Consider the following 22693-nt stretch of genomic DNA (forward strand, 5'->3'; position numbering starts at 1 on the left):
TATTAACACGTTCGACATATGTTGGTGGTTTTACTTTTACTGACTTCATATAATCAAGATATGAAAAAGACAAATTTGAACACCTAATAAATTACAAATTGTCTTTTTTTTACAGTTTCTACAATAAGTATTGATCATGGTGATGAATGTTTTACGAACTTTCTGTATAATGAATATCAAAACTTTAAGTGAATGAATTGTTCTTTTTTATTAAAAAAACTTGTGATTAAATATAACTGTTCTTATTGTGGTCATATAATAATCATCATCTTTATTATAATAATAATCGTGGTCTCTTGTTACAAATCCATCAATGTTTGTTACAAAAAGAACTCACTACATGATACAGGTACCCATAAATAAAGTTAAATTTATTGCAAATGTATGAAGTATTACTTCCAATTTAATTCAACCTTATATTTAAATGAATCGGCTAGCAGCTGAGCTTGTTTAGGCACCTTAACTTGCTTTGACTACTGGCTGGAAGATTGCGGGTTTGAATCCAGGCAGCGGCAGTGCGAAAAAAAAATAAATGGGGCGGTAAATTGATCACACTGTTGTTGCTCGTATAAGAACGAAGTAATCGACTGCACCTGCATCATAAAATTAATTGTATATTCGGATGTAGTTTAAGAAATAAAAAAAGATTAAAAATAATGCTGTGGGTGGCCTATATTAAAGACATGGTCTGAGAAACGGAGGTTAAAAAACTATTTATTTATCAAAAATTCAGTATAAATGTGGTGGGAGCGCAAGTAAATGTGTATATTTTTGGATATGAAAATTGTTATTCCTGAAATCCTGATAAGGATAATCAAATTAGCTTATTATATTATTCTATTGCCATTGGTACTTGATAAGTATGCTAAATTTCGAGTAAATTAGACGTTTTGGAGGGGGTCAAAATCATGTTCAAAGATTTCGTTACATACTAACATACTAACATACGTATGAAGTTAATAAAAGCGTGTTAAAAATATTTCTTTTTACAACACCCTGTATTTCAAAATCGCATTTAACACCTTCATTTTTTGGCTTAAAATTCTTGCTATATGTAATATAATATATGAAGGGTATCGTAAAATGAACCTATACCGCTATTTATATTATCTATACCGCTTAGAAAAATTGATTGATAAAAAACGAAGGCGGACTGAAATTTACAACGTGCAGGCATAAAAAACTTCGAATTAAGAGATAGATAGTTATACCAAAATGGGAAAAAAATCAAACTTTACTTGTTTGAAACATTTCGTCATGAACTTTATATAATTTTAAAAATTTTTACTTCTCTATTGTGCCCATGTTAACGAGATTAACTTTTCAATAAAATTGAATTCAATAAAGAGATGGTTTATTATAAATGCACGAATTAAAAATCTATCAAAGCAGATGTTTGTTGCTATAATGAGTACATATATTGGAAGTATTAAAAACCACATTATAACCTAAACAAGATTAAAATTACAAATGTAATTCAGAAGATACAACAGGTAAGTATTGTGTGAAATATATAGTAATTGAAAATTCAATTTAAATCACAATGACAAAAAAAGATCATTTATAGAAAAAAGTTACTCATAGTCGCAATTGACATATAAATCTTAAGAAAATAAGGTCATTTGTAAATCGACTTCTTGTATTAACATTTTATATACATTAAGGTTAATTGGAGACTTTTTGCTTTAAAGTTTAAAAACTTTTTATCCCTATATATTAGATATAAATGTGAAAGTAAGCATGTTTTTTTGTTTGTTTGTTTGTTACGCATTGACGCTAAAACTTGCGAATTGTTTTGAATGAAACTGTACAGCAATATAGCTGATACATCAGAATAACACATGAACTATAATTTACAAAGATTTATTAAATAAAATAACAAAATTTAATTTAATTTGACATTTACCATTTTCTATTTTTTACAGAAATTTTGAACTATAAATTAAAGAATTCTGTAAAAATTTAAAATAGATATACTCTGATATACTCAATGAATTATGACTATTTTACATTTAACAAAATTGAAAACTGTGTATATCAAGAGAGGATGGAGGCTATAAAGCGGTGATTTTACTTTTAAGCCCAGTGAAGCGGGCGAGTATCAATCTAGTACGATATACGGGGTGTTCCAAACCACCCGTCCAGGCTGATTATTCTGAATAGTTTCAAAAAAAATTGAAACGAAAAAACACGTATCAAATATTTTTTGAAACTCTATCTAACCATACCAAAAACACCCTCCACCCTCAACCCCTGTTAGGGGTAGGGGGTGTAACTTGAAAAAATCAAATGGAAACCCCTATTTTTTTCTGCAGATTTGGATTCTTCAGAAGAAAAGACAAACATTTTGTCTAAGAAATTTTTCCCGATTTTCGGTAGATCACGCTACAATCGACAAAAATCGTTCTTTTAGATTTGGCATTAGAATTGCAGTTCAAGTGAAGGCGAGAAAAGTTTTTTGAGTCGAGAATAGTTATTTTCAATTTTGTTTTTGTTTTTTTGAAGAAAAGACTATTATGTTTTTGTTTTTCATATTTTATTATGATTTAGAAAAATTATTTTTGTAAAAATGTTTTTTTTTATTTTGGAAAGTCTGAAAAAAAATTAAATCTAAAATGATTCATATCTAATTCTTTCTAAGAGCTTTATTTAGCATCCTCCCAATTGTCATAGTGGTTTACCTCAATTACCGCAATTCGACATTTTCGCTTCTCTTTTATTTTCGTTGAATTTCTAACTTTTGTGTTGCTTTTGTTTTGTTTTTGTTTTGGTTCTGTGTGTTTGTGTTTTTATTTTTATTTTTACTTTTTCGTTTTGATTTTTGTCATTGAACGGCGCAATTCTTATGCCAAATCTAAAAGAACGATTTTTGTCGATTGTAGCGCGATCTACCGAAAATCGGGAAAAATTTCTTAGACAAAATGTTTGTCTTTTCTTCTGAAAAATCCAAATCTGCAGAAAAAAATAGGGGTTTCCATTTGATTTTTTCAAGTTACACCCCCTACCCCTAACAGGGGTTGAGGGTGGAGGGTGTTTTTGGTATGGTTAGATAGAGTTTCAAAAAATATTTGATACGTGTTTTTTTGTTTCAATTTTTTTTAAAAACTATTCAGAATAATCAGCCTGGACGGGTGGTTTGGAACACCCAGTATACACGATTTTATATTTTTTGTAAAAATTGCGGCATATAGCATATTCTTGTAGGAAATAAAAAGTATTGAACTAAAAGTGAGTAGCTATTTAAAACTTAGGCGAATATGAGGATCATGTTGAAAAATCGAAATGCCCTCCTACAAATTCTAAAAAAGGAAAAAGAAAACTGAATAATCTTTTTCCTGTTATGATTCTATTTGCGGTTTTTTTTTGAGTAAATGGATATTTTTTATGGACATCGTTGCCTGAGCTCTCAGCAAATTTAATGTTGTAGAAATTCATCTCTTTGGAAAAATTTTATCGTATATTTATTATCAACCATTTATAGGTCTACTTGCGAGCTTATACTTGGCACGTATCCTTTTTAAAATAGGGCAATATTTTTCTTCCTCAGTTATCACTAGAGTACTTCAATACGAAAACAACATGAAAATGGATGGAATGTTTAAAAGGATTCAAAATATTAAATGGAATATTTTATAACATATTGTGGTTATCAACTCACGCAGAGCGGGAGAAAACCAACAGTATATTCGAGCAACAAAAAAAGTTAAATATCTGGTTTTTAAACATGTGTGTTAAACTATGCATTATAGCTGCTATAGTAAGCAAGTAGCATATGTACTAAGAAAACAGAGGCGTTTCGATGAAAGAGTGCCAAATGTTTACACAAAAATTAAAAAAAAAAACATTTACTATGAAGAAATTTATCAACTAACGTTTATTATTCTTTAAGTAGTTATTATTAATATTTGGAAAGTTAGTTAGATTAAGCATACGTTCATACATAAAAACGAACAGTATTGATTAGTTTTCTCTACTGGTATTATAGCTTTTTGTTTTAAAATCCATTGAGCTTGAAAAAAAAATTATTTGAACAGGGTCTACTTCCTTTTGGAAGAAAAATTTTACTTCGAAGTTCTTCTTACTCAAAATTAACTCTAACTCTCTCTTCAAGATTTTTAATTACTGATTTTGCTCGACCACGAAGTGGATTTTTCCAAAATATTAAAATTCCAGCTTGTTATGTTTTTTGGGTTTTTGAGGTATTCTGTTAATGAACTAATAAGCAAATTTGTGAAAATTGATAGGTCATCGGAAAAAATAGAACGAAAATTTTAAAGACCTGGAGTATTGTTGTAATAACGAGTAGGTTGGGTTGTGTTTGTCGATGAGAGAGGAGTTGGTTGGGTTCTGAAGTAGTTTGCACTTGTGCTCCAAAATAGGTTACTATTACAGAAATTTTTTTCGGCCCATTTTTCCCTAATCCAAATTTACTAGACCATTTCATTTTTTATCATTTAAGATTAAACTTTTCATACCTGCAAAGCAAATTGTTGAATGCATACATTTAGTCTAAAACTTTTACATTCAAACTGTGAAGGAACGAGTCTTGATAAACTGCTTCATGTTCTTGAGAAATACGAAGCACTGATCGACCACAAATTTTCATTACCGAAGATAGTTTATCGAAGACAGTAATCGTAAATAGTATATTGAAAAATGAACAATATACATACAAAGGCGAGAAAACCATTACAGCAAATAACAGCGAAAAGAGGAAAATATCAATTATTATCGCTTAGTGAATGTATTTTATTCAACCTATTTTCGTTGGTCTTTGGTGTTCGCCTTCATGCTTGGCTGAACCTTAAAATAGTATTCACAACTAGATAGTAAAGTAGTATTTCGTAGACGTGTTTCCCTTTCTTGCTGCGGCACAAGGCTGGAGAAGTTTGAATTATTAAAAATTGCCGGATATGATTGTAGTATGCTAAGCTTTTATAAATTTATTTGATTTTCACTGCTATTATTGAGCACACTACGAGAAAGAAACAAAATTTGAGGGTGGGGTTAGTCGGTGGGGCAAGACGGAAAATATAACGCCACTCGAATGTGATGTTTAATTAGCAATGGTTCCAGCATTTATTTACTGCCCCTGATTGGCTTACTAATTTATGGACTTTATAATCTCTGAGTATCTTTGAGTTAAACTAACAGTTCATAAAAACAAAAGGCTAGTAAAGCCATCCTTCCGCCACTGAATTAAAAGAATATATTATCTATTAAATATCCAATGATGTTTTCATGTGATTGGAATGGACCGTTACAATTCCTCCAGTATATTTGAATCTTATACATATATACACTCACATATGTGGATGTTAGTGAGGTATTTAAAGTTTTATAACTGTAATTATTAACTTGGATCATCATTATACTTCTATCTTACTTTTAGTGATTATTAATTTATTTTTAGGTGAACTGTTTTTATTGTATCTCTTTTTACTTTTTTTATTTTGATTATTTTTATTTAAAAAAAAGAACTTAATATGGTTTTTTTAATATTTAATTCGATAGGTCTTTGGGTCAGTTTGAGAAATTATTGTTTTGAATAATTTGACAAAATATATTTAATTCTATTTAAACTTGAATAATCAAGATTGTTTAGTGAAATAGTAAAGAATTTCTATGGAAAGGGAAGGAAAAAATCTATGCAAAATCATTTTTTATCTCAATTGAAAGGAACTACAATATTTTGCCAATTTTTTGCAATTTATTATCGTGGAATTTGATTAAATATGATATTTTCGGTACCGTGACTCAAGGAACACGATAATATGGTTCATTTAACGATTGAGTGGCTTTTAATTCCGAATTTAATCGTCAAACAAGTAAATAGTTATTTGTAACTTTAGTTAATCTCACGTGGAAGTAAAAAGTATGATCAAATAAAATTAACAGAATATTTAGATATAAGTACCTAAGTATGTAAAATATTTAAATAATCTGTGAAATATTTAGACCTTGAAACATTATAAGGATCAAATAATTGTCAATAAAACTGGATTATTAAGTATATTCTACGAATATTGTTAAGCCGCATATTGTACCAATAGGGCTTTTCAATTAAAAAAGTATTCGTTTTGTTTCGAACTGATGGCTATCAAGTAAAAACGTATCACCCATCTTCTATTTTTATCAAAAAGCGTTGTTTGATAAAAGTAAAATAGATTAGATTTTCTTTAGTTGAATAGTTTGTTGACAACTGTACGAAACAATCATGGTTTTTTATTTTTAACTATATCGATGAAAAGACCTATTGAGTACATACATACATACAATTGTAATAAATCTGTATTTTGATATTTGTTTGGGAGCGGTTATTTGATTGAATATAATACAAGTATTCAAGTTCAATTAAACATTAAGATTTTCATTTATATTGAAATTGGAATCAGTGAAATTATTTAAAAAAAAAAGAAGCAAGTCATACTCCTACATTGCAGCAGTAGGTGTTGTGGGTGTTTATTAATATGCCGCATGTAAGTGCGTGTGGGCATGTGTCCAAATCAACAATTTGAAATATTTTGGTTTAATGGAACTAGAGCTGGTAACGTTTTCGTGAATTTGTCTTAAGACATCTGAATTTCGAACATTTCATTATTATATTATTTATTATACCTAGTTAAGAATAAAGTAAGTTTTGCACCTGAGAGTGGGTACGTTAACTAAACATACAAATTGTAGTTTTGTAACTAGAGCTTGGTCGTGGTTTTACACTTTTCTACCACGCGTCCAGCGGATATAGAAGAGAGAATGATGAAAATATTTGGTTTCTTAAAATATTGTAAGTCTACCGGATACTGGGCTGTAATCATTTGATTACCCTGTATCTCATTTGATTATAAATTTCAATCACTTGGATGGTAAAACTACTGGTCATAAAATAATAAAAGTTGAATTAATCGTTAAAAAATCCATAAAATAAAGTTTAATAATGATTACTAATTCTATTATTAGATTTATAATTTCAATTGAGACCTTCTGGGTTAAATTTTATACATCAATTATATAAATTGTGTCCTTAAAGTTCAATCAAAATTCGCCTTAACAAATAAATTTTATAAACACAATTATCATTATTTTCTGCAAGCGACGAGTAAAGCCTTGTCTTAGATTTTAGTAAATTTGTAAAATTTTTTTTATTTTCAATTCAACTCAAAAATTTTTGGACAATTTTTTTTTTTTTTTTTGAAAGAAAGAAAATAATTAAGGGTTTTCTTCTTATCGATCCTTGGCTCTTAATCTATTCGAAAAAGGAGGGTGTACGCAGTATAAAATATTAACTCATGATTACAGTAAATAAATTAAAAATATTTGACCATGGGCATGGTGTTAAATTGCTTAAACAATAAAATATAAGCAACTATTAGTAAATGTTTTCATTTTACATTTGCCTTGAGTATATATTTTTAAATATGGCACATGCAATCAAAGAGTTTTGGAAATTTAATAATTTTATGATTTGCCTACAAGAAAAAAAATATTAATACACTCGATGCCAAAATTTTTGGGGGAGTTACGGTACACCAGACTTAAAAGGAAAGTAAAATTTTTTTTTATACAAAAATTCGATATTAATTCACAAGCAAGAAATTATTAAAAGCACGCCAAGTAAGACTTAAAGCACGTAGGAGGTAGTTTGGTGCTTAGCATAATGTATTTAGGAAAACTGAAACAGTTTTGGGAAAATAAGAGTCTGGGTTAAAAACTTAGTAATATAGGATTTTTTCTTGATTTTAGAGGCAAATAGGCCCAATGTAAAAAACAAGGCTAACGTCGTAAAAAAGTTTAATCTAATTTTCCAGAAACTGTTCCAATGCATTATCAAGTTCATTTCATTCAAACTGTTTTCCTTAAGGCATTAACAAGTTAATTTCGTTCGCAAAATGTCTTGTAAATAACAACTAAGTACGATATTATTTTTTAAAAAAGAAAGCAAAAAGGGAAAACTGTATATTGAAATTATCAAGCTTTCAAATAAACATATATACATTATTAAATACGTTAAAGTTTCAAATTTAGATTTAAAAAGGAATGAAATTTTGGAAAAAAAAGAGGAATCAAATTAGCTATTTCAAAACAATGACACGCTAGAACACTGTTAACATTGTAATAATTTGTTTTATTTTCATTTTCTGGAATTGAAAATATTTTTGAATTTAAAAAAAAAATTTGTTTATGAAAATAAATCCTATTTTTAACAGTATTTGATTATCGCAGGAGAACTGATGTGATAAACTAACTCTAATACTAAAGTTAATTATTATTTTCTTTTAATAATCGTAAATTATAATTACAATCTTTAATTACAAAGCTCATAAATCATACAAATTTTATATGCTTTTCTCAAGTTTTGCCAATTTTTGTATTTCTGTGTTCTTATAAATACGAATAAAAATCCAATATGACGTCATAAGACGCCTGTGTGTTAAACTTATTGGCATGTATCAGTAGTGAAATACACGTATAATTGGGTAGGTATAGCTTTATCCGATGTATTGGGTATATATGGATTATCAGAAATATTTGCTATGGTTTTTATCAGTCAGTGATAGTAACCTATTACCAAAGCTATAAAATTTAATGAATTTGAAATATGAATGTTTAATGAAGTTGGAATATTATAGTCTGCATACATAAGTATACATATACTTTTAGCCCATACAACGGTTAATATTATTCTTTTTAATCTACCATCTGTTGTTAGTTTATAAAATAATTAATCTTATTTCACTGTGTACCTTGGTTAACACCATATAGTTAAAATCATAAAGAAACAAATTTTTTTAATAATCATAAATTATGACTTAAAAATATGATACTAAGGTATTATGATAAAATGTACCCACAGTTAATAAAATGAATCAGTCATTATACGTGAAATTGCCAAAAGTTAAAAAAACCCTACAAATTTTTTGAGTAAGGAACCCTAAACTCGCACTTGAAATATATCTAAGAACACTTTCCGCTAAATTACCTTTTTCCTTAAAGCCTTCACTAAACTGAACCGATTTTGGGGATCATCGCCTGTTTTTAAGTTGTACTGGATACAGAACTCTAAACTTGCATTTGAAACGTAGCTAAAAACACTCTCTATTAAATTACCTTTCAATAAAAAAAAATCAATATCGGATCATTCGTTTCGGCACTACGATGCCACAGATAGGCAGACAGACACATAGCGGCCAAACTTATAACACCCATTTTTTTGATTCGGGAGTTTAAATTAAACACTGGGACGGTTCAAAAATCGAAGAAAAGTTTTTTAAAACAGTGTCCGAAAACTTTTTTGGGTAAAAGTTTTGCAAGTAGGGTAAAAAAAGATATACCTACTACCAACATTTAAAAATTAAAAAATTATTTTGTACTTTTTGAAACTACTGTTTAAAACCGATAGGTTCCACATCAATCCACATCGGTTATAACCGCAACCACAATAAATACATATATGAATATATAACAACTTCGATTATAACGATATATCGCTTTTAACTACCAACGCATACACTATCATACTTTTGGTCTATGTACATCCTTTCAGGGAAACGAATCAACATCAAAATGCTATTTTAGCATTATAAACTTTCTTTCAAACCTCATTAATTTTATTTTGGACATTCAGTATTTTTCATAAAAAAATATACATAAAAAATCATATTAATATAATTTTTGTATGTATACTGATACAATTTCTTTTTAATTTTTATTTTTTTTATCACTTTCCAAATCAAATTTTTATTATAAAAAACATTATTGCAGTGCGTAGGTATGTAAAATTATTAATATTTTTAATAATTAAACAAAATATTAATTATTTATAATTAAAAACAATAATAATAAGTGAAAATTATGTTTTTAATCATTAAATAAAATAAAAATAAAAATTTATTAAACAATCGGTATTTAAATTGTTAATCACTTTGAGAAGGGGTTTTTAATGTAATATACCTAACGTAATATAGTATTTAATAGCTTACAAACTGCTTGTTTCATTAATTAGTTTCGCTAGGTTTACTTCGATCGTGACTTACAAATATGGATTTTTTCTAAGGTTTAGGCATGAAAGGTTGGCAAGATTTTCAAGAGTTTATTTTAAGACGACTAAGATCTGGCAAATTAAAATTACTTGATTTAACCATTTTTTTAAATTATTTTGATAATATCTGGTCTGGGGTGATCAACAATTTTTGATGGGCAGCAATTTTCGATAATTGTTCCACAGCTTGTAGTTGTAGCTACTTAAAAACGGTCTCAGACTCAAATAAGAACCAAAAGCGGTATTATTTATCATTTATATGATTAGGATGTATAAATGGTGTTAATACAGAAAAAAGCCTGAGATGTTTGGAAAAATAACACTCTGTTGTCACTGTAAATATCACGTGTTAAAATGTTTAATAAAACTTATTTTAAAATTATAAGAACATGTTTTTTTAATTAAAAATTCACATTGACAACATTTCTAAATTTCGATGTAAACAAATATTATTCTAGATATAGCACGCAAAAATATCCATGACCTTCTGCCGCGTGGTAAATAGGACATAAAAATGGCAGAGCGACCATTTTTGTGATAGAAAGGAAGGGGGAAGTAAAAATTAAGAAAAATTTCTGCCCCTTACCAGATAAACTTCCTAATGATCGCAAAAAGTTACATGCTGCAGGCCGACATTTTCCTCTCGCCGAATATTTCCACTATTCTTCCTGAAGTTTTGATTCTTCATATGTAATACAGATTTAAATTCACTTTAAATATTATTTTCATATGAATTCTTCATTTTTCAATATTAGATCAATATAGTAAGAGTCTCTAAGAATCATTTCATATCAATCACAAGCACCTAAGTATTTAAAAAATATGTGGTGAAATTTCTAAAAGTAAAGATCAATAAGTATAAAACTTTCAACACCATCCAAATTTGAGATATAAAACAAAATTTTAAGAAATGTATTACGATTTTATTTATTTATCATATAATTATCATTCATAATTATTGGATGCATTTAATGATTGATTTGGAAAGAACACATGTGAGAATGTTAGCTGAAGGCTCGTGTACAGATCATCAACGAAACAAGTGTCTGGTAATATACAAAAAAATCGTGAGGAATTAGCATATTGCTTCGTTGTGCCAAAGGATGTATTGTTGTTTTTCTCCTCCTCGTCCAATTATATATGAAATATAATTTCAATTTTTCTCAATTTCCACTTGTTTATTTTTAACAAGTGAAATTTACAAAATTTAAAAAACGCCCGACAAATTTTTCGGTTGCGGAACCCTAAAACTGCATTTGAAATATATTTAAGAACACTCTCCATTAAATTGACTTTTACCTTAAAGCCATTTCCAAACTGAGCCGATTTAGAAGATCATCGCCAGTTTTAAGTTTTGTCGGGCCCCCTAAATTTGCAATTCCAAAAAAATCTGAATCGGTTCATTTGTTTAGTTACTACGATGCCACAGACCGACAGAGATACACACAAAGTGTTCAAACTTATAGCACCCCTTTTTTTAGTTCGGGGGTTAAAAATGTATGTTATTAAAAATGTTATTAAAAATTAAAACTGTGACAAAATTCATATTATTTTTTATTCCAATCGTATATTAAATGGAGAATAAGGTGTAAACATCTTAGAACATGCAATTAAATGACATAAAAAAGGGAATTTCTACTAATTAACTTACGAACTACAATATTGTAAATCGTATAAAATTGATTATATGGTTCTATCGTTTTTGTGCCACCTATAGTTTCTTGGAGTCGCAAATAGAATAGAAATTATCTTTTTTTACTATGTACTGAACCAAATACGAACCTAAGATCAAAGAGTTACCTTAAGCTTAGATCAGGTGTCAGGATATACAAGAAACCAATTACATATTTTAAAAGTTCGAAAACCATTTTCTTAATTTTATTATAGTGTAGCTTTCTTATTTATACCTTATTGATAACTAGTAAGCTATATGTATTGATAAAAAGAAAGTCTTCATAATTATTCACTTAATTTTAACTCTATTTTTTTTTTTAAATAAATCAGATAAACCCACACAGCAGTAGGTTCCAAAACTATTTAAATTAAAACGCATCTATATTTTAATGCAAATTATTAATAAATTGAAAGAAATAATCATTTCTTTCAAAATAATACTCATTCAATGAAATGGATAATGCTTTACAAATTGTCAAACATAGCCTAAAAATATACTTTTATACTAAATTTATATGAGGTATAATCACAATTCGCAAAGATATGCTCTCGCCCTCTGGCATTTTTCATTCCGTTTGGAAGTCGCCATTTGTTATTATTTGCAATGGCATAATGTAAATATAAATCTTTCAATAAGATATTTAACACAACAAAATTTGTAGTGATAAATATAGGTGACATAGTTAAAGTGATTTAACGACTTTATTTTTGCATGAAAAACAACAAATCGTTATTTTGAGTTTTCTGCTTCTTTATCCAAAGCTTAGAGTTTCCACTCATTGTGATCGCTTCGCGAAAAGAGATAGAAAAGAAACCATAAATGAACTTAAACCAGTGAAAATAAACAATTGACTGAGTTAATTGTTGAAATACCATGTATAGACACTGTTAATGATGCAATCGTTTGTTTTTTGACGTCACGTAAATGAAAAAAGATCTTTGAAATAGCCACACACACACATAACTTATATTCTCATATTAATCCATACTATAAAATTTGCACCTAATTAGCGCCTTCGTGGGTAAACAGTGATGTTTACAAAAAAATGTTTCAATTAAAAGTTGCTATTGTATATATGTATCTTCACGTTGGTGGAAGGGCAAGTCAGTACATCAAAACATATCCTTTTGTCGTAAAATTGAAATTATTTGCGCTTACACCATAATTACAATACATTGGATTTTATTTGTTACTGAGTTTGTCTAAGTGATTCCCAAACAGTTAAGTCAATAAAAGCTCCATCCTTGAAACTTCTCTCTTGAAAACTCTTCCATTTTTTGAATCATTTATAATTTTGTCAAAAAGGTTGAAAGAAGAACATGAAAATTTGTGCGTTTTAGAAGTTGCTGTCAGGTGAAAATACAAAAGTATATATCTTATCATATCAATACCCACGCAGAGACAGTAAAAAAAAAGCATCAGGTTTAAGATTGAAAAATAAATAATAATGAAGCGAAATATTCACGATGCTGATAAGAATGGCCAGAAGTTCGCAAATGTCGAAAGGGTTGAAATCGGGTTCTTTTTTTTAATTACATTCTGTTTTATACCCATTTCGGCAAAGTTACAATATTTAATAAACCCGCTTAAAATCATAAGTTGTTTAATTTCATTTATATTTTGAGTGATTGAGCTAAGTTTGAAGAAAGTAAGTTGTTAAATACAATTTAGTGATACTTCAAATTTAAAATTTGTTTAATTACAACTTACCAAAATAAAAGAAATAATAATTCCAAAACAATTTTATTCAAAATCACACATAAAAAATTTTCAATCACAATAATTAAACCACAAAATATCGCGCCTTAAAGATCATTCACATACACAATTTAAAAAATCATACATGAGGTGCAATTGCAATTGTATAGTTTACTACAATACAAAAAAAATTTTAATATTATTTTTATCACGTTTTTTTTTAAATAAATGTTGTTATGAAACCAAAAAACCAAAACAAAAACATTTATTGAACAACAACAAAAACCAATGTTTCTATATTTTATCAAACAACAAACCTCGAAAACTTCAAGAATTCATAATGAGTATGATGATGGTTAGGTTACACGATACACCGAACAACATGTTTTTTTTATACTACAATACACGTTATAAAACTGTTTGTAACATTGTTTATTATTAAAGGTGAGTCTTTATTTGATGATCAACAGTTGCATGTCACATTTAAAGTACTCACACATACAACAAGTCACACATAAGAACAAAACGTGGAATAAAACATCAACAACAAACATTCGGTGATGATCAACAACATGACTTCCTTACTCTCTTAAAGAATGTATGCATCTACACATTTACACAGAGTCTACCTCTACTTTACCTGGTGTTATCGTACAGGTAAGTTTGAATTAAATGTAGAAATAGTATTATAGTATTATTCAACTTGTTGCTTGTATTTTGTTTTTGTAGTAGGAGTTCGTATGGGAAGTCAAGTATAGTGAAGACATCATTGAAAGTACGATTTGTATTATTAAAGTACGTCGCAGTCGTCGATATGGATGAAGTATGCAGTAAAAAAATTGTTAGTACAGGGGAAATACGATGATTTTACGTGAACAGGCTAAGTTTTATGAAAATTCTAGGATATCTCACATTTCCCAAAAATATCTAGTCAGTGGCTAGGCAGAGAAAGTAGAACGCATACGTTTATTTTTGTGTTTGTTATGATAACCACCCCCGTAATTTTTTTTTTCTGAAATTTTCAAAGCGCTGTTATTGGCCTGACAGGCAGGGGTGGACTAGTGATAAGGGTCTCACCGGGAACTCATAGAAGGTCACAGTGGCCGGTCAAATTGTCGTCAGGTAACTCCGTTTGCCTTTTTTGGAACTTTGCTATGGGCTTTTGTATGTATTTTATCATATTGAGCTTCTATATTGTACCAGGACTTTTTATCTTTAATTTATGGCGAATGAAGTTATTAAATTTTTAGGTTCACAAAATAAGTATAACAAACACAATTATTTGCTTGTGTTTTTTGTTGATTTTTATATTTTGAATATTATTCAAAGCGCCATGAACCCGTAATTTTTCAGCTCCTCCGGCAATTGCTTATTAACTTTTCCCATTTTTTTAGAACGTATCACTCAAATTCATCATCAGCATATGATTTAAAAGACAATTATTTCTAAATTATTGTACTTATGCACCAAAATATTGTTAAGATATAACAGGGGATCATTACAACTGTATTATTATTTAACGGTTTATAATTTATGGTGGAAGCGCAAATAAGTATATTGGACATATTAGTTTCTTAATAAATTGGCGCTTCCCAAGGCCTCCACCATAATTATGCATTATTAATTTCGCATAATGTTAAAATATTTATACTTTAGTTGTTTTACTGTTTTACTAACTTTTTGAACTTTAAAGTGTGTTTTCGAGCATAGTACAATTTAATTGATTCGAATTTATATTTTTGATAAATATAAGTTATTTTAATTCAGAATTTAAAGATCGAACTACTTACATGAAACTTTTTACCTTAAAACTGTGTTTTTAAAAATGTTTGCTTCGATAAAACAACCCAAGTATAGTTATATCGTAGATTTAAATACATTTTATTTTAATTCAAAAGTTGGTTAAAGCGAACTAGTTGTGACAAAGAATGTAAGGTATAAAGTCTATTTATGGTGAAAAATTTTTATATTTCGACAAACAAAATCATTCGTCAATTTTTTAAATAAATTTAGTCTATTTTAGGTCTAAAAATTATATTTTTTACATTTTTTTAATGTTATTTAACACAATACGTTATTAAGCTCTGAAAAACGTAAGATATATAACTTAATCTTTAAAGTAACAAATTTTTATCAATGCTTATTTATAACTGACAAAATGAAAACCATAATAATCAACCTTGACCTATTAATTGAAATAAAATTGAATGATTGATAAACTGACCTTTATCAATCCTCCAAATAGCAGACATAAAGAATCATATAAATTTCGCTTCATATCGGGCTCAAGTTCTATAAGAGATAATGTAAAATTTTATACTTTGTACATTGTAATTCATATCACAAAAGTTTGCTTACGTTCGAAATTTTTGGCGAAATTCAGCATTAATCAAGTTTAAAGTAACCTAATGCTACACGGTGAAAATTGGCACGAATGATTTTATCTCGAAAATATTTTTTTAAATTTTACTATACAATAAGCATTTTGTTTTGAATTTATGTACAAATGTGGATGATTATCTTTCTGCAAATAGAGAATCAATAATTATCAGCATTATAAAGACATGATTGACGATTCATATTGTACAATAATTTCATTATTTTACGACGATGGAGCACACAAAGAAAATGCAGAAAGTCAGATCTCGTACTAATAGTGGACGTTGCCACTGTATGTATATATAAAATACAATAAAAAACAAAAATACTCAAAATATTTCTGTTGATGTCTTTAAGATTATATCTAACAAAAAATTCTGGAAAACGATATTTTGGATATTAAGTCTATAATTTCATTGATTTAAACAATAACTTCCTCATTTACACATGTCTATACTAAATTTTGTTTCGTATGCTTTTAAAATATTGTTAGTATTACTCAAAATATTGCCAGGTACAGTAGTTGATTATCATTCAGAATTATTAAAAATTGGAGGAGCTGGAAATTTGTCAAGATCGTGTCTAATAATATTTTCCTCTACGAAAATTTCCAGGTAGCCTGGAAAATTTTATACTGCGCGGAAAGAGTCGGCACTCACGTTATGGGAATTTTGCTCACGATTGATTTAAAACATAAATAAAACTATCAATTTTCAAATGGTATATTTCGGATGAAATTTTTTCTATCTTCAAATAATTTATCCTATTTTCGAATTTTTCAGATTTGTTCAACTTATCTACAATTTTTTTATATATATTATTTTCAAGTTCTTCAAAGGTCGCACACTTAGGCAACTAAAACAACTTGTGATAGAAAAATAGTGAAATTACCTAAAATGAATTTAATTATTTATCTATATTTTTTCTCTGCTCTAACATTTCCAATCTCAAAAATCATAATTACGTAATCAAACTATTTTTAATTAGCTAGTGCATTAAATAATAAATTTATATAAAATTAAGCAATTTCAAGTCAACGGGTGAAGTGAGTACAGTCGAAAAAAAGGTTTTTTCATTGTCGGCGACGATATTTAAGTAAGAATATAATTTTTTTTTAAAATTAGCTAAAGAAAGCAGGGTGTTCCTAGCCCGGTATCTACACAATTTTAAGATGCGTGTCGTTCTTTTGTGCTATCAAAACTTTTCCAAGACACTGAATGAGAAGTTTTCGGCTCTAAAAATTTTTGAAAAAAAAAAAACTTCAAAGTAAATTTTCAGTCATTCTTAAAAGGCGGTCAAGGAATACAATAAATATGAGAACAGAAAACTTTTTAAGGCTCGGGTACATAACATAAAAAACATAGCATTTATTATTCTTATATGTATATAGTAAATAAAATGCATAGTCGTAATATTTAGTATGTGAACTTTTTAATAAAACGCATATTAATTCTTATAAAATAAAAATTATTATTTATAAATAATAATAATATAAATATTACGTACGTTTACATATTTTTTTTTCAAAAATGCTAATAACGCATCCATAAGAGCATTGAACCTAATTGTTTGGATACAAGAACTTGTGTATTTTAATATGAGGGGAAGATAAAGTACCTAAGGTCAAATATACCCTCAATCATTTTCTAGTTTCCATACATATATTCGTTCATATTTACTAGATATTTATGATGAAATGAGGGTATTTTATCAGAATGCAGGTAAGCTGAAGATTGCTTGCTATTTTTAATTATTGCTCTTAGTCATTGCATATTGTTTTATAAATCATACTGTAAATTTATTATTAGAGAGTAAGTTGTTATACCATGTTGCAGTTAAAACTTAACGTTAAATTTTAAGGGGGTAAAGTTATGCATCTTTAATCAAACATCATAATAGATACATAATAATATGCATGCAATTTGAAATTTTATTATAATACTTTTTAAATGGGTTACCAGAATAGATAAAGGCAGTATAAGAGGTAAAAAAAAGTCTCAATCTCGCAATTTTTTACAATTACTAGTACCGGTAGGAGGTACATGATTTTCCAATGCTACAATCATATACAACCTATGATGCTGTTCTATGATGATTTAAAATTGAAGAGGGTACCTTCGAGTACAAATGGTGGGAGTGATTTAAGGTAGATTAAGGTGTGATTCACAGTAAATTTTAATGTTGTATCATGAAAAATACTTCATGTACCATGGACAATACGTTTTTATTGATAGTTTGAATTCTTGAAAAAAATATGTAATGTTCAGGAAAAACAATGCTATCATTAGAGATAATTTTCATTGTGATATTTTAATGTATGACTTTCTAGATACTTTCTAGGCATGGTGTTTCTAGGTACTACATTTTCCCCTTTACGTACATATACTCAGTTTTTTTTACATTTATTTATCGTAGTTTATTTATCCATGATAAAAAAGTAACTAATTTAAATATTATTAGTTTAATTAAAAAACTACTTATACTAGTATGTAAATGTAAATTAGTGTTGGTCTAAGCAACTTTGATTCAAGAAATAATTCTTTTGATTTACAAATCCAAACTTAGCGAGGTATTCGGAGGATAATTTTCACTTTTAGTTAAGTGTTCCCTCTCGCCACTCCCTCTATAAATACTCAATTAATAACTTGTATGTGGACGAGTAGGCTCGTTGGCATATAAACGCAAATATATATGTGGAACCGTAGTTTTGTCGAACTATGCTTCAAGACCTTTCTACTATCTTTATACTTCAAGAACTTTCGTTTGAAAGAATCGCAGTAATTATGTGCGACTCATAAATACTCGATCCCTTTTAACTAGATACTAGAATTGCACTAAGAATATAAGGTTATTAAAATTTTTTTACAATAAACAAATATTGAGAAGAATTATAAAGACGGAAAAATCAATTTTTGAATTAAATCGGCTCAAACCAACATTATTTACAATGTTTTTAAAATTACACCGGAAAAGTGTTGTCAAAAGTTAAATTAATTTATTTTTAGCATTTAACATAACATAAAAAAAAAAAAAACTTTTAACGAAATTATTTTTTTAAATAAATAAAAAACCTGTACTTACCGTTTACCGGATATTTAATATGTATAGTATAGCTTTTAAAATAATGTAACATATCTTGTTCACTATTACGTGTATAGATCTATTCTCATGTAATGTTTCCAATATATTTCTTACTTAGCGAAGGTGAATCTCTATATATTATAAATGCGAAAGTAAGCATGTTTGTTTGTTTGTTTGTTACGCTTTCACGCTAATACTAGCGAATGGTTTTTAATGAAACTGTACAGAAATATAGCTCATACTTCAGAATAACACATGAGATATTTATAAAGATATATTAATTAAAAAAAATTTTTTTAAATTAATTTTAATTTGACATTACCATAGATTACAAATTTCTATAAAAGTAGTCATTTGACATTACCTACCTTAAATTACAGATTTCTGTAAAAATAGTCAAAATAAAATATTTCACGGCCATCTTCTCTGCTTATACATTTTTAAAAAAATAGAAAACCATACATATATTTTACCTGTGTAAAAAAATCCTTACCATTATTTCGATTTGTATTGAAAGGGGATAAACGAGAGCAATCTTAATCAAACTTTACTTTTAAACCCACCGAAGCGGGTGGGTATCACTCTAGTAACATTCAGAATTAAAGGGTTTATTAACATTAAAATGTTTTATCTATGAAAATTCTTAAACTTCTAGTTGACTTTACGATTTTTTTAAACTCAATTGACTGACAGATTTTTTGACCTACTTTATTCACTCATAAGTTTTTTTGACAAAAAAAATTCTCCTTCTGACGTCATAAGCTTAAAATTGATGAATATCTTTTTTTCTATTCTAATAAAGAAGATAAATAAAAAATAAATTCAAAAATCATTGCATCGTGATAATTGCAGTTTTAAGAATGTTTGATGAGGTACACCCCATTATTTGAAACGTCGAAGAGAATAATTTTTCCATTTATATTCAATTTTACTCTTGCTAGAGAAGCAAATTAATGAAAAATTCCGTGATTCTAAAGCGTGGCTTTTTCAAAAGCATAATTGCGACGCAGACTACTACAGGCTAAGTTTACGAAAGCTTCTGACTTGTTACACTTTTTTTTTTAAATTCGATGATTCGATTTTTATTTATTATGTTATCGCAAGATACTTCGTTGCGTTTCCACTGTCTCAGTTTTTTATCAATGTTTCTTCTTCTTTTGAAATACCAAAATTTGATTTTAAAATTAAGCGGGATAATTCAACTAGAAAAGCGGTAAGGAAATAAAAATTGGACAGCAAGGTTCAAACAAACATGCATCAGGAAACCGTACAATTATTATGTATCATTAAAGTAGCCGGATAAATGTGAATGATTTAGACTGATTTTTCGACATGTTGCACGAAGTTCTCAACTGGTGATATGAAAAAATATAAAAAATAATCGAAATGGGAACTAATATTTACATCGAATAAAAAACATAATAATGTCATTCAATTTAATATATCTTCATCATTATGTTGGAAATATTACCTCAGATCAGTCTACACTCACTTGCTGCATAAGTATACTTTTATTTAATACATATTAAAAAGATTCAATTTAAAATGCAACTGAATAATGATGAATGATCGATGGTAATTACTGTAACTTGTTCGTATCGATAATATACGTATTAATTTATTTAATTGGAATGCATCAAGTTAATTTTAACCTCTATGTACAAATTACTATTATACTGTAATTATTATTGGAAAAATCAAAGATATCAATCAGTCAATACGTCAGTCGTAAGCAGGGTTAAAACTTACAACTTTTATGAGACAGTAAAACATCCAACTTTTCCCTGGCAGCTTCGCCTCGTATGTATTATCGTGTCGAATTGACCTCGTCTCGAATAGCCTTGGGGAAAAAATGTAACATATTATTTGAACAATATTTTCGTTTTTTATACGTTATTTTAATAATAGTTTTGTATTTCCTAAACCTCGAATACGAGACCCATGAAAGAATCGGTATCGCATGAAGTGATAGCTATAGCATCCAGTTTGAAAAAAAATGTATTTACGTATTTTGTCTACGCTTCCACCATATCTATATTTCGTAGCGTATATTAATTCTGTACGTTATTATGTAAACGTTTGTAACAAAATTATGCCTTTTTATATAAGCTTTTAGTATTTACTATGTGTTACGTTTGTGTACAGAGGTTGTGTGACGTTTACATAATATTTTTTTTTTTTTTTATAAATGTATGACATGACAACATTTTTTTTTTTTCATAGAATAAAACAGAACATTTATTCGTGATTGTGAATTGAAGAAAAAAAAAAGACAAAGATTAATAAATTTAAGTGCATTCCATCAATTAAACATAATTGTTATTGAAAAATAACTGTATTTGGATAAGTGGCTTGTTATTGAACTTATAATACTTTTGTTTTGTTATTAGAATTGTTTAGGTGTGCTAAGACAAAAACAAAAATTAATTATTAAATGGTCAGTAGACGGAATAGTAGACAAAGAATAAAACATTTAACCATAGTAAAATCTACGAGGGATACATCATTAAGAGTCAAACTTTGAAAATTTGCAAATATTTCTTCAAAATGAATTTACTTAAAAAAGAATATAGTTTTAAAAATAATAGAAAAACATTGAAAAGTGTCATAAAAAGTATAAAACGTAATATATATTTTTTAATTCCGATCACTCCCTCCCCCCACTTTAACAAGCTGCAACCTTTAGAATTTTGAAATATTTTTTGTTGTATAATTTTTGTTGTTTAATTTTAACTTTTTTGTGTATTTTTAAAATAGCAGTATATATATATCAGATAAAAAAAAGGACTAAAAATATTTTCTGGCCCAAAATTTGTGATTCTAGATTAGAATATTGCCTTAATTGAATTTATGAGTGCTCTTGCGAACCAAAGATATGTCTTTCCATCACCTCCACAATACTTCGAATTTATTGATATTTCTGATTAAAATATATGCAGTTTTATTTTATATTTATGTATCCAGTATAATATTTTTACTTTATTATTTTTAGGCAACTTTATATACTTATATGTAAAAGCTATAGAGTGGCTGTTAATACCTGAAGTTCAAAACAAGCGTCATTTAATCTAATTGTTGTTTTCAATGTTAGTAAAATATCTTATTAGTTAAAAATAAAAAATCTGCTTTTTAAAGTATAAAAACTAAAAAAAAATTATTGTGCAAAGAGCGACAATTTTTTGACAAACGCAGAAATTTTTCCCACTTTTTCGTGTAACGCAAAGTTGCTAAAAGTTCATTCAGGACAATTTTTACTTGCACTTCATAAATTACTAATTGCATGCCTATTGCAAATTCAGATGTAAATAAAATGATAGCAAAAAGATGTAAAATGACAGCAAATAAATTACCATTTTGAAAAGTATGCTATTCAAATATGGAAAAATTGTGCTCAACAATGAATGCTATTGTTGCATCCAATACCAACAAGTAATGTATACCTATTTGTTAAGAGTATAAACATAAAATGGATTACATACCTTGTACAATCACTGAAATCATTACGATTCTTACAATAATCACAACTACAATATGAATATCTTGAATTCAAAGATGAATCTGAAGAACTACTGCTGATTGTTGATGATATTGAATTTGAACGCTTTCTATTGGTGAAACGTGATACTTTCGTTTCAGCAACAACAACAGCCCAAGTACGATGTATCAAATAGAAAAGATATAAACCATTATGATTGTTGCTGGTTGTACCACGTTGGTTTGTGTCTGTACTATTTGTTGTGGTTCTAGTACTCGACGCTGTATTTCGTTTTTGTTGCTGTTGTTGTTGCTGCTGTTGAATTCTTGTGGCTGCTATACCCATTATT

General features: G+C 28.0%; 1 protein-coding gene across 1 annotated transcript in view; it reads right to left on the reverse strand.

Annotated features, from left to right (window-relative positions):
- LOC123295679 overlaps positions 1-22445 on the reverse strand; it is an 85413-nt gene extending 62968 nt beyond the window's left edge. Inside the window, exon 1 of the mRNA XM_044877101.1 lies at positions 22349-22445. The gene's annotated coding sequence lies outside the window, so the exon portion shown is untranslated. The remainder of the gene's footprint in view (positions 1-22348) is intronic.
- Positions 22446-22693: the final 248 nt, after the last annotated feature.

This window comes from Chrysoperla carnea, chromosome 3 (assembly GCF_905475395.1).
Source record: "Chrysoperla carnea chromosome 3, inChrCarn1.1, whole genome shotgun sequence".
Taxonomy (NCBI): domain Eukaryota; kingdom Metazoa; phylum Arthropoda; class Insecta; order Neuroptera; family Chrysopidae; genus Chrysoperla; species Chrysoperla carnea.